This window comes from Apteryx mantelli, chromosome 3, assembly GCF_036417845.1.
Source record: "Apteryx mantelli isolate bAptMan1 chromosome 3, bAptMan1.hap1, whole genome shotgun sequence".
NCBI classification, from domain to species: Eukaryota; Metazoa; Chordata; class Aves; order Apterygiformes; family Apterygidae; genus Apteryx; species Apteryx mantelli.
In genome coordinates, this window is record NC_089980.1 from 51,281,559 (window position 1) to 51,294,170 (window position 12,612).

The 12,612-nt window shown below is 37.9% G+C and overlaps 1 protein-coding gene across 9 annotated transcripts in view; it reads left to right on the forward strand.

Annotated features, from left to right (window-relative positions):
- The window catches only part of RGS7 (regulator of G protein signaling 7), a 291,703-nt gene that overhangs the window by 207,545 nt on the left and 71,546 nt on the right, over positions 1-12,612 (forward strand). The gene's annotated exons all lie outside the window — the stretch shown is intronic.

A 12,612-nucleotide genomic window follows, 5' to 3' on the forward strand; every position in this document is an offset into this window, starting at 1 on the left:
CTTCCAATTTTTTTCTCCGTCATTCATTCCCTAGTTTTACTCTACAGAGAATCCTTTGGTTCTGGTCTACTTATGGCTGGTTATTGGATCTAAGTGTAGCAATTCTGTCAGGTGCAGAAGAGGTAAGAAACCTGTTTGGCAGTGCGAAAAAAAGCTACCAGCTTGCTCCCAAGCTATGGTGTACCTGAGCAATATGACACAAATCAGTTCCTCCTTTTCTCCATTCACATATTCTCACTCTTATGTTTCTCCTTTCCTCTGATTTCACTGGTTGTGTTTGCTCACTTAGCCTAATTTTACAGATAGGAAAACAGACAAACTGAAGCTAAAAAATAAGCAGGAGTTTCACTGCTTGTGTGGCAGGCTGGGTGACAAGAGCCATGTCCACTGTGGTTTTGTAGTTGCAAGACTTTATTCTGCTTGGGAGTATGTAAACTTGGGTCTACAAAACATAAAATAACCAGTGACACCAGAATCTGATTAAGTTTAGTGGACCTCCAATTAATTAACAACTAAATTAATTACAATTAGTTAATATCAAATAAACAAAAAGATCCCATTTATCTCAGACTGGGCATACAGAAATTATAAATGGTAATTTACAATTGCTTTTGGAAATTTGTTTCTTAATTGCTGTCTACTTAAATATAACACATGCATTAGATAAAGGGGAAAACTCAACATTTTTAATAGCTTTTAAGCTTATTAGGAAACTTATGAAGAACTGTAAATGTGAAATATTTACATTTTGGAATTCTGGAATTATTAACATCTTCAAATGTAATCACTGCCATTACAAAAACAAAGCAAAAATCTAATAAATAAACAACTGCTATATCATAGTAACCTTGGGTTTAAAAAAATTTAAGTTTTCTGATTAAGGTCTTTCAGAGAAATAATAAGTAGTTGATTTTTTATTTATAATATAAATGAAAGCTGCTATTTCTTGAGATAGCTTCATATGTTTGTCACCTAACTTGAGGATATTTTCAAGTAGGCTGCTTTGAAAAAATTAAGTATGGGGATTTATAGTTCCACAGTTAAACCTGACATGAATTTTTAGTAATAGTGGCTGCCACCATAACTGCATAATAAAATTAAACATATAGATATAACTATTTAAAGAGTTTCAACTGTAAAATTCTAAGGGTTTAAAGTTCATGTTAATGAACTTTGTGAAATATGTTCCTTGAGCTATCTGAAACAGATGAAAACTTACTCTTCCAGAAAATAGATCAAAGGTAATTCACAATAGCTTTTACCATAATAATGATGAGTGGCTGAGAATAAAATAGAAGTGAAAGGTCTATTTATGTTCCTGCATGCTACATTTAGACAATATTCTGCCATGCTGAAATTATCTCCATGAAGACAAATTAGCAGATAAATTTATTGTGACTTCAATTCTAACATTAAAAGATATTCCCCACGCCAAAAGCCTTTGCAAATACTAGAGGTTGCAAATAATAGGAAATTTTTTAAAAATCAGCAAGCCAAGAATCTTCTGTACAGCAAGAAAAAACATAGCTAATAATGCAAATTAATTTATGTGCAATGCACACTCCAAAACACTAGAAATTAAATGGATTTTATACAACAAAGTCAATATGAACATAGGACAGGCAGTACTGCAGTCAGACCATCTGGACCTGTAAGCTGTTTCTCACAGTGATCAGTCACAAAAACTTAGGAAGGGGCTCTGACAGCAGGCCCAGGGTAGTAGCAGTCCCTCGGCGCACCTTCCCCTCTGCTGCCCCCCTGGATCTTAGGGAGCTCCCTGACCTGGACTGGTGCCTACAGTTTTTGTTTAGTAGTTCTTGAATGACCTTTCTTCCATTGCCTTTACAACACCCAATAACAATACATTCCACAGTTTAATCAGGTATTGTAGGTGTATTTTTTATTTGTTTTGAAGTGTCTGCCTGATAATTTCATTGGTTGACTCCGAGTTCTTGGGTTATGAGAAGCAGTTATCCCATCACTGTCTCTTGGCTAGTCATGATTTTATAGACTGGTATAATAGCTGTCCTCCATCATCCACTTTCTGATTTGCAACAGCACTTGTTGTATGGAAGCCTTCCTATGTCTTTTATCATCCTTATTCCCCTTCTGCTGCCTTTTCCAGCTTTAATGTGAAATGAATATGTGAAATGAAATCACCAGAACTCTGCTCAGAATTGATGATGTGGGTGAGGTATGCAGTATAATAATGTCATCTGCTAGTTTGTTTTCTATTTCTTTGCTAATAATTCATTATGTTCTGTTTGAAGTTTGAGCAGACATTTTCACAGAATCGTCTACGGTGGCGCTTCATTGAGCAACAGTAGCTAACATATAGCTCCTTACAGGGCATGTAAACTTGGGGAGGGAGTGTTCATGTCTGAATTGCTTAGCGTTTATCAACATTCAGTTCCATCCACTGTTGTATTGTCCAGTTAGTCAGTTTTGAGAGATCCTTCTACATATCTTCACAACTCTTCATTTTTTAATTACCTCAGTAAGGTTGTGCTTTTAGCAAATTCTGTTGTATCATCAGCCACATTCTTCTGTAGATATTTTAGGAGGATATTGAACAGTGCAGGATCTACCAAATATAGCTACAGGAGTACAGTGGTTGCCTCCCTCCTATGTGATAACTGATCATCTATGCCTAACCTTTGTTCCTATCTTCCTGCCTATTGCTCGTTCCATGACTTTCTATCGCAGGTCAGCTTACTTCCTTTAAAACCTTTGGGGGAATTGTGCCGAGAGTCCTTTGGAAATCCAAGTTAATACATCAACCAGATCATTTTCATGATCTTGTATGTTCATTAACTCCACAAAGGAACAGTTGTAGAGTTATGAGACATTGCATCCACCAATAAAAGCTGTTCTGAGTCATTCTTGTTCCGTGACATTTATCTATATTTTTACTCATTCTACCCTTTATTTTTGTTCCTATCATATTGTCTGTATGGACATCATTCTTATTCATCTTTTTTTCTCATCTTTTTTTCCAGAGATCTTTTTAAAACTTGTAATCACATTTGCCACCTTTTTTTTCCTTTAGTGCTGAGGCTAATTTAAGTGATAAATTACACACTACTGCTAACAGTTCAGCAATTTAATATTTGACTTCCCTTATTACACAGAGTGACCATTATGTTGACCCAGCTATGTGGTATTGTTCATTTTATCAATTTACTTTAAATGCTTTTATATTTTTTTGCTGTTGTTGTCAGCAGTGGTATCTCTTCCTTCTACATTTAGATTCTGCCACTAGAGAAGAAATAGGTCACTTGCTGAGATCTCTTCTTTTTTTTTTTTTCATTGTGCAAAAAAAGCCCTTATGGAAGGGCTTTTTTGAAGCTATTTTGGCTAGTTAATATCTGTCAAAAAGCTAACAGTTTTTCCATATTTTTACTAGTAAAGAGTTTATCTTGCTGAACTATCAGTTCTCTACAATTATCTGTGTAAATCCTCTACAACAGGGAAAACTGAGCACTGGGAGTGGAGTTATTCAACAACAGGAATATGTGATTCAGATTTTAAAAATGGCATAAAATGGAATCTTGCAGCATCTTTAAAGTTTACTCTCTCTAATCCTTCATTTTGATGTGGACAGTGAAATGTATTTTACTTCATTTACTCTCTAAAAGTGATTCTGTTTCAACAACTGCTCTGTTTTTTTATATATACTCATCACAAATAACGCTGTGTAATTGGGAATGACATACCTGTGTTATTTTTTGGAAAGTTACCTCCACAGCTTGTTGTTGTTGTTGTTGCCTTACCTGAGCTTTGATGGTATTTTTCTATGATGTGTGCCTGAATGACACCATTTTAGGCTTTTGACTCCTTCTGGACTTTAAATGCACAGCATTTTTCCAATTGAAAGAAATACATTATTTTCACCTTTTTATGCTCACGGTTTGCCAGAGGTATGAAAATTGTTATAAAGAAGATTATATTCTTCTTTACTGTATAGAGTGCAGGGAAAGAGGCAGTTATTATTCCAGCTGCTGCTGCATTTTCTTTGTACTATCTAAACTGCTTGGTCACAAGTGGGTGTTTTGTGATTATGATAGCAATGTATGACAATGATACAAAATTAATGGTTGATGTAGTAGTAATTGATATCAAAACAGACTCAGAGACTAAAAAAGTCTCATGATTCATCTTAACCAGCAGTACTCATAGCAAGATTTTATTGCTAGCTATTGCTTGCCCTCACCCAACTTAAAAAACTCCACATTAGCTGACATTCCTGTGATTCAACAATATTATTTTCTGTAGTTCCTTCAGGAACAAATATTTTTTGTATTGAAAAAGTCTGCCCCACTCTTGCCATTGCACTGTATTGCTGGTCACAAATCTAAGCGGTGCATAGACTGCACTGCTTATTCACATGCCCTAGATCTGCCAAGCCTTGAACACGATCTTCCCCCCACCCCATGCCAACACATACCTGGCTGTGGTAGTACCTGTTTGTCATATATGTGAAGTGCATTGCTGTAACTATTTCCATGCCTGTGATTTTCAAACACAGCTGACTGAGAGGGGAACTGGAGATGTGGCCAGCAATGCCTGGCCATGACTGTCCCCAAGCAAGGGAGAAGCTGTGACACGGTGCTGCAGCCAGGAAAGTTTTCTGTCGTTCAGGACTCCATGTCTGAAGGGACCATGGTGTAAAATATTTTTCCTGGCTGACACCTGCTAGTGCAGCTTCTTAGGTGTCATGAACCGTGGAGAACGTATTGCATGGCTCCATGCCATATGTTTGCAGCGAAATGACACGATCACACGTCTACAGACCTGGCCCCTGGGCGAGACAAAAGTTGGGAGAGCTGGTGTCCTAACAGAAAGTGACAAGCAGTATGCAACAGAATCTGATACAATAGCATAAGAGTTCTACAACTGAGCAGAAGTGGTCTATGTCCAGTATTTTGAGTCTTCTGTGGATGCTTGAAATTGTGGAACAAGATTTTATCTGAGAAAATTTTCGAGAATATTTTTATTTTGTGATAATGATTTTCTTTGTAAATATTTCTGCTTTTGTCTGTGCCAGGTTTGCTCCAAAGTGTATTCACGTGAATGTAAATAGTAGCACAGCGTTTCATACTGAAGGGAGGATGAGTGAAGTGTCAGCAAATACCTTATGAAAAGAAGAAGTTCAGACTGTCATTTGGGTAAACAAGACATACAGTTTTGGATTTTCTGTGTTTTGCCCCTGAAACAGCACAGAAGTGAAAACTCAAACTAAGAAATTGTAGAATCAGAGGAAGTGCCAGTGGGAAAAACAGGAAGCCCATACTTCAGTGGACTCTGGATTTCATCCTTATATCATTTCAATTTAAAGTGACAGGAGTTACCAAGAATTAAAGAAACAAAAAAGTCTGTGATGCCTGTTAACAAACAAGATTGAAAATAGAAATATTCAAGGATAGTAATACTGAAATTAGAAGAAATGTTTTATAAATCTTCACTTGTGCTGGTGTGTACAGAGCTAAATTCTCTCATTGGAAGGCCTGATTACTGGTGTGATATAGGTAGACACTTTAAAAACTTGAGGAGAGGTGAAGGGAGAACTGAATGTGAATTTGAACACATTCAGGCTGCTTTTCATCGCTGTGTGCTCAATGAAGTGGTTATGCAGTGGCTAAATTGTGTTGTGTCCTGTTTTCCCTAGTAGTTAAGTCTACCTAATGCTTGCAGCTTAGATGAATTTTTTCCACTCTGTGGAGCTGCTGGTTTTAAGTATGCCAAACAAACATGCCAAATACATCTCTTAGATGTGAATTTAAGAAGATTTTTATGTATAGCACTGCTCAATTCTAATACCTCACTACCCATTTGTCTGCCTCTTGACGCGTCAAATTGCAACAGCCTTTTTTCTCTTGTCACCGTGAAAACTATGGTTGCTCCTCTCAACCCATTACAATTTGAGGTCTCAGGGGGCATTTCTTCAAAATACAATTTTATTAAGAAAAGAAAAGTCAAGTTTTAATAGGAGGTAACACCAGTTATTATGTGAATCAGCTTAAATCCAGTGGGAAATAATCACATGAAAATTTAATGGACAATATTAATGAAGTTTTTGAGAGAAAACTGTCTGTGTACTGCTGACAGTGATAGGTGACTTCCATTTCAAGGACTATCATCTTTTTTCTATTTTATGATAACTCTTTCCTTTCTTTCCTTTTTTTTTTTTCCCTGAGAGTGAAGGAAGGTGTTTTGCTTTTTTTTTTCCTTCAAGAAATTGTAGTTCAGCTCCTCCCTTCTTTCAGTCTTCCACAGTGGCATGACTTTTGTTGACCTAGTATGGATAAAATCATTCCAGGGTTATGTATAATGCAAGGCTGATAGTGCACCCCTGGTTCACTATACCTTTTTGGACATTTCTGTGAACAAAGTAGTCATCATTTCAGGTATGTACATCATTGTTTCTAGACCTGGGATAGGTATGTAAGTGGCACCCTACATTATAGATGAGCTCAGAATATAAGAGTGCACATTACCGCTCCTTGTGCAGGGCTGGATTCATGGCACATCTCTGCTAGGTTCCCCCCTTAAATGCTGAGCAATGTTCCTACTGATGACTGTCTCTTTGGGCTGCTGATGGCGTCAGCAGCCACTGTCTAGCACAATGCATGAGAAAAATCCTGTCTATTTTCGTAAGCTGCTTTGGTGATAGGTAGCTTGGTTTTTGATGGGTATCTTAGAATCAGACATGATTTTCTTTTTTTGGTAAATGTGCCTTTGGGTAAATAGTGCCTTTTCTTTCACTGAATTTTTTTCCCTACCTGAAATGACTCTCGCTGGGTGCTGCTCCCTTTGCAAATTCCGTCCCTTAGATGGGTCAAAACAGAGCAGTTTATAGCGAAGTAGGCGTTTAACAACTTTTTTGTTTTATTTTCCGCTCTTTAAATGCCACAGTCAGGCCCAGAGCCTGCCTCTCCTACACACTGTGTGAGCGTGAGAAGCAGGTTGTATTTTATTGCTTTAACATAAAGTTAATCCTTTGCAGCTTGTGTTCAGACTGGCAATGAAATGACAGCAGGAGTGAGGTGAGAGTAAGTGATGATGTCTTGGCATTCGACACTTAAAATGAATGTGTGCCTGTGAAGTTCTGAGTCATTGATTTCCTTTCCAGGCAGCAGTGTGGTAGAGCAATGCACTTCAGTACTATGATGGATTTTAGATTAGCCAAATACCCCAGAACAGCAAACACTTTATTGTTTGATGGAAAGAGAGGCTTTTGTTTGCTTGACATTGTAGCATCAAGTGTATGAAAAACTTGCTAGTTTGGGGTTTTCATTGTCACCTACATCATACAATGATCTTCAAGGCACAAAATGCCCCAGACCATGTTCCTTGTTTCTCCAGGACTGAAATTCACAGAGGAACATTTAGAGAGAGTCTGGGAAATGCCGTTCTGAAGTGGAGCTGAAGTGGAAAACACCATATTTTCTCTTTAGTCCCTCAGAGATTATCACAAGCCACTTCAGATGTGGTGACGGTGCTATAAATGGTATGATACTATAGAGTAAAGTGTTTTATGGACTTCAGAGAAAACATAAATATGACAACTATCTCACCTGAAGCCCTTACATGCTGAGAAAAACTAGAATCCACACTAACCCCTGAAAACATGTCCTTTAAGGGTTTTCAGAGCAGAGAAACATGTTTATTCCAAAGAAAACCAAGGAACAATTCCTCCTCTTTAGTCCTCTCCTATGTATGTTATCATAAGAAACAACTTGTTCCACTGATACTACCATACCCTGCAATTTAAAATGAACAAATAATCATCAATTCATACAATAGCTATTACAGTAAGGAGAAAAATCCCATTTATGCAATGGGGTTAAAACTGCACTAGGTTTAAAAAGAAAATAAAATGCAAGCTCGACAACCAGGATATATTTTTCGTTCTTCAGATTTCATCAGGTTTGCGTTGTCCCAAAGCGTAGAAGATTTCTGACATTGTTGTATAACAAAGTATATTAAAAGTGGCTAGCATTTAATCCATCAAGATCACTCTCCTTATAATGGCATAGCAGATGGCAGGGCAATATTACTTCTCAGAGAAATGATTGCTAATCAATCTATTTATGTGTTATTCACTTCATCCACTCAGCTAAATAAAGTTCAACAGCAGAATGAACCATGAAATTTTAAGCTTTCTCTGAGGTTTAGCCCAGCAATTGTGTATGCATTAAGAATCAAAGCTACACCAACAGCGACCATTTGAATTCACATCAAGATAATACATATCCCGTTAAAATGAAGCAGGCTTATGAAGATGTATTTCTATCTTTCACATATGGCTTTTTTTTCCTATTATCTGCTATAACTTGCAACTCCTCCAGTGCACTGTCCTTTTTTAAGTATGAAAGGTTAAAACAGAGCTTTGGGTGATTTTTGTTTCTTGACTACGCCTCTCTACTTCTCAGCACTACCACTGCTACAAAGTATGCCTGGAACCTTGGTTCAAATGATTGATATCTTCAAAACAAGCAGTCAAGAACAGAGGAAGCTGAATCTACTCTGTTCTACCTGTTAAACCTCAGTGAACTTTGTCTCCATCAGATATTTGTGTGATGTCTCTGACTGCAGCATTTATTCATAGTATAGCAGTTGACTGCGATTTGAATTATGCCTTTTCAACGAGGCTATTTGGGTGTAGCTGAGAATGTAGATTATATTGCATATTCTAACATACAGTGACTGATGATTTGGAAATCATACAGTTGTATGCATTTCACATTTCTGTGTGTGTCTGTGTGCACTTACCATCTAAAGAAACAATATTTTATTGCTTTTATTTTTGAAATTTGTATTCCAAATATATATAAACATTTCTCTTTTTACCTGGGAACTTTTATATTTAAAAGTATTCTTCAAGGCTTCTTTTTCTTTTCCAATGCACTTCATAGAAGTTTTTGATGTTCCTAATCCCTGTCTGCCATTCTTTGAGATGGATGGTGTTTCTTTAAGTGTTTGTCCCCTAACTCCACATGCAGGAATAGGTGGGGAATACAGAATCTATCTGAACTGAACTTCCTAGACCTTTAGGTGTGTAGGTCTAGTCTTCTCCTGGCTGTGCTTTCCTATTCAAGCTCATGGTTTTTCTCCCTAAATCCTACTGTCTTACTTCAGCTGGGCTTCTTAGAGTATTCCTTTTTCAGACTGATTAGCAAACTGAGATGCATATCAAAGTGTTGCCTTTGTTGTGTCTGTGATACACTGGTGTACTTCTTGTTTGGAGATTAGAAAACTTCTGGGAGCTGAGTTTTCTTTCTGTGCAGTTCTACTGCTGGTGTGTGGAGAACAGTGACATTAGTCTTTTACCAGTCTATGAGATGTCTATGAGAACAACTGCCCAGTTGTTCTCCTATTTGAGGGGTATTTGATTTATAGGTTATTCAACCTCTGTGCAAAAACAGAGTATTGAAGATGCTTTGGTTATGCGGTTGCCCTATTGACAGAGGAGACTGATGGAGAGGATTTTAGACTTTCAAGTGGAATGACTCTGTTAATCTCTTTATTCTTACAGCTTGAACTTTTTTCTTTTTTTTTAAATAAGGCAGATACTACTCGCATTCTCAGAGTTAGTTCTGAGCTACAGTGGATCTTAGATTGTTATTAAAAAGGATTATTATTGCACTTACATATAATGCAATGCTGGAATAAGGTGCTGGATTAGTAGCACTAAAAAATGAAAAGTAATTGTTTATTAACTGAAGCAAAAAACAAGAGATGTGATCAGTTTATATGTCCCTCTTCACTTATAAGGGCTGTGTATAGGGACAAAGAGGTACCTTAACATTGATTTGGCGTAGCTTTATCCTAGCTGAATGAGATGCCTGAGGTGAGAGTAAAACCGCCTCAAATCTCCATACATAGCTGAAGGAGAGAGAGAGAGGCTTCTGCTGAAAATGATTCAGAGCTAAACTGAGCTTAATTGCCTTCTGGAGGAGGCCAGCTCTCTTTCTTCATTTTCGCTGTAGAGAATCAGTAGTGACCATACACTTAGTTACCATCATTGGGTGCTTACTGGAAAATGGGACAAATACAGGCCTTTGACATCTTTCCTCGTGCTCCTCCTATAAGCAACACTCCTAGGATTATAAACTGCTCTGGCGGGACATTTTAAATAATTTCTTCTGCAACTGTGTCCATCCCTGTTTTCTGCTCTTCATTTCTGCTTCACCCACCTCAAACTACAGAGTAATAATATCATTCAGGCTGGAAGGGACCTCAGGAGGTCTGTAGTCCAACCTGCTGCTCTAAGAAGGGTCAGCTCTGAGGTCAGACCAGAGTGCTCAGAGCTTTACTGGATCTTGAAAACCTCCAAGGATGGAGACTGCATAACCTCTCTGTGAAATGTTTTCCCCTGCTTGACTATTCTCATGGCGAAAAATCTTTTCCCTATGTCAAGTCAGAACCTCCTGTCTTTTAGTATATGACCATTGTCTCGTTTTACTGCCATGCACTTCCATAAGGAGCATGGCTCCATTGTTTGATAATCTCCTTGTAGCATGCTGCTGTTAGGTCCCCCTGAAGACATCTCTACTCCAGGCTGATCAAGTCCAGCTCCCCCAGCCTCTCCTTACAGGGCTGGTGCTCCAGCCCTTACCACCTTGGCGGCCCTCCCCTGAGCTCCCTCCAGTTCCTACATGCCTTGTACTGGGAGGCCTAAAATTGGACCTGGTATCCCACATGCGGTCTAATGATTTCTGCGTAAAGAGGAATAATGTGAACTCCTTGTCCTCTTGAAAAGTATTACAATTCAGAGTTCAGGAAGAGCATGAATCAGATCTGGAGCCTATTTAGTTTCTTCTAAATCTGAACAGAATGCTCTCTAATCTGCATCAGAGTTGTGGAAGTAATACGCTCTGGCCTTTCCTGGCAAGCCCTATCATCCTTATCTTAGAAATCCTTTCTCTAAAAAATATCAGCACATTTCTTCCTTTTTTTTGCTCTTGTTCTTTAAAGATACATAATACCTGCAAAAAGAATGTTATAAACGTTAACAATAAGTCACAGTGTGAAGAAGAAAGAAAAGCTTTACAAAATTAAAAGGTAGGCAACAAAACAAATTAAACAAACTTTGACAACTGAATTGCTACAGAATTTATTGCCTCAAGATGTCTGTTCCAAGAGATAATAGAATTTAGTGGCTTAAAAGATATAAATAACAAAAATATATGGAATTACATTAACTGGGATAAAATTCAGAAATGGATTTGCACACATCCCAAGCATCAGGACAGAAGCAACTAACTTCCTTCTGTTTGAAAGTTTTTTTTGTAGGCTGGCGCTTTGGAAAAGGTTTCTTAGCAGGATTGTTGCGTTTTGTAGCAGATCGTAGAGTTCACTGACAAAAAGAGCATGCTGGGTTTGCTTGGATGATGGCTCTGCCCAGAGGGGCTGGAACTAGTTTGCAAAACAAAGAAAGCACAAGGATATGTGAGAGGACAAGGTATGAAATAAACCCTGGTAAGGTTATGTGCTCTCAATGAAGTACTGTCCAAATCCCCCTTTTTGCTCCTTCTGCACACTTACTAGGATAGCTTAAAAATGACCCACTCCTCCTCCTGTATTACATATACCAATGAATGTGTCTAGGTGAGCAAACAGGTGAAAGAGGGAATACTCTGGAATACTGATGAAATACAGGTGAATAAATGTGTCTGTATTTCATTCTCATATCCAAAATAATAATGCGTGAAGCATAAATGAATCCCAGTTTCATCACCGTTTAGCAATGATATAGCAGGACTAGCATTTATTTCTGCATGACAGTGCTATGACTGAAGTCTCCTCAGTTGCCACTGTGATGTTTGAGAGAGGCAGGATAAGGCGGATCTGTGCTGAAACATTTATGATTGCCATTGCTAAGAGTCAAATTACAGGCAACAGAAACAAATTAGGTCTTTTTAAAGGATGAATTTGAATGTGTGTGTGGTGATGGTGATGGTCATGAAGAATTGCTATTTTGCTTTTTTTTTTTTTTGAAATGTAAAACTGTAACATTTTCTGTAGTGAAAATATTCATACTTACAGAGTCTGCATACTTATTGGATTCGTACTGAATCCATATTTTAGATTGGAGATCCCCCTTTTTCAGGTAGGTCTCACTGCTTCTGTCTTTTTCTTCTTTGTCTTTTTCTTCCTTCCCCTTCCCAGCTTCTCCTTACTCCCTAGACTTCTTATATGGCCTTTTTGTTGTGCTGTTTCCTTTTCTCATCCCTGGTGTTGTCTTGCAGCAGTACTGTCCTCCTGTCCAGCACCACCTTCTGTCACCAGTGGCTTTGTGGTGGGGCCCAAACAAAGTGGCTCAGAAAACCTTGTGCTCCTCTCAAAAAAATTAAATTTTAAATTAGGATGCCTCACTGGTTGTGGACTTATGTTAGTAGATTGTGCTAGGAAATATTTAAAGTAACAAGAGAAATTGCTATGCAGCTATTTTAACAGTATAAACCAGAGTTCTTACAAGATTGGTAAAGGAATCTGGTAAAGAATGAAACACAGTAGGACTTGAATACTGCAGCAGGAGCATGACTAACTAATGCTGCTCTCTTCCTACAACATTGTGTTCTTGTGGGCCAAATCAAGTAACTACAA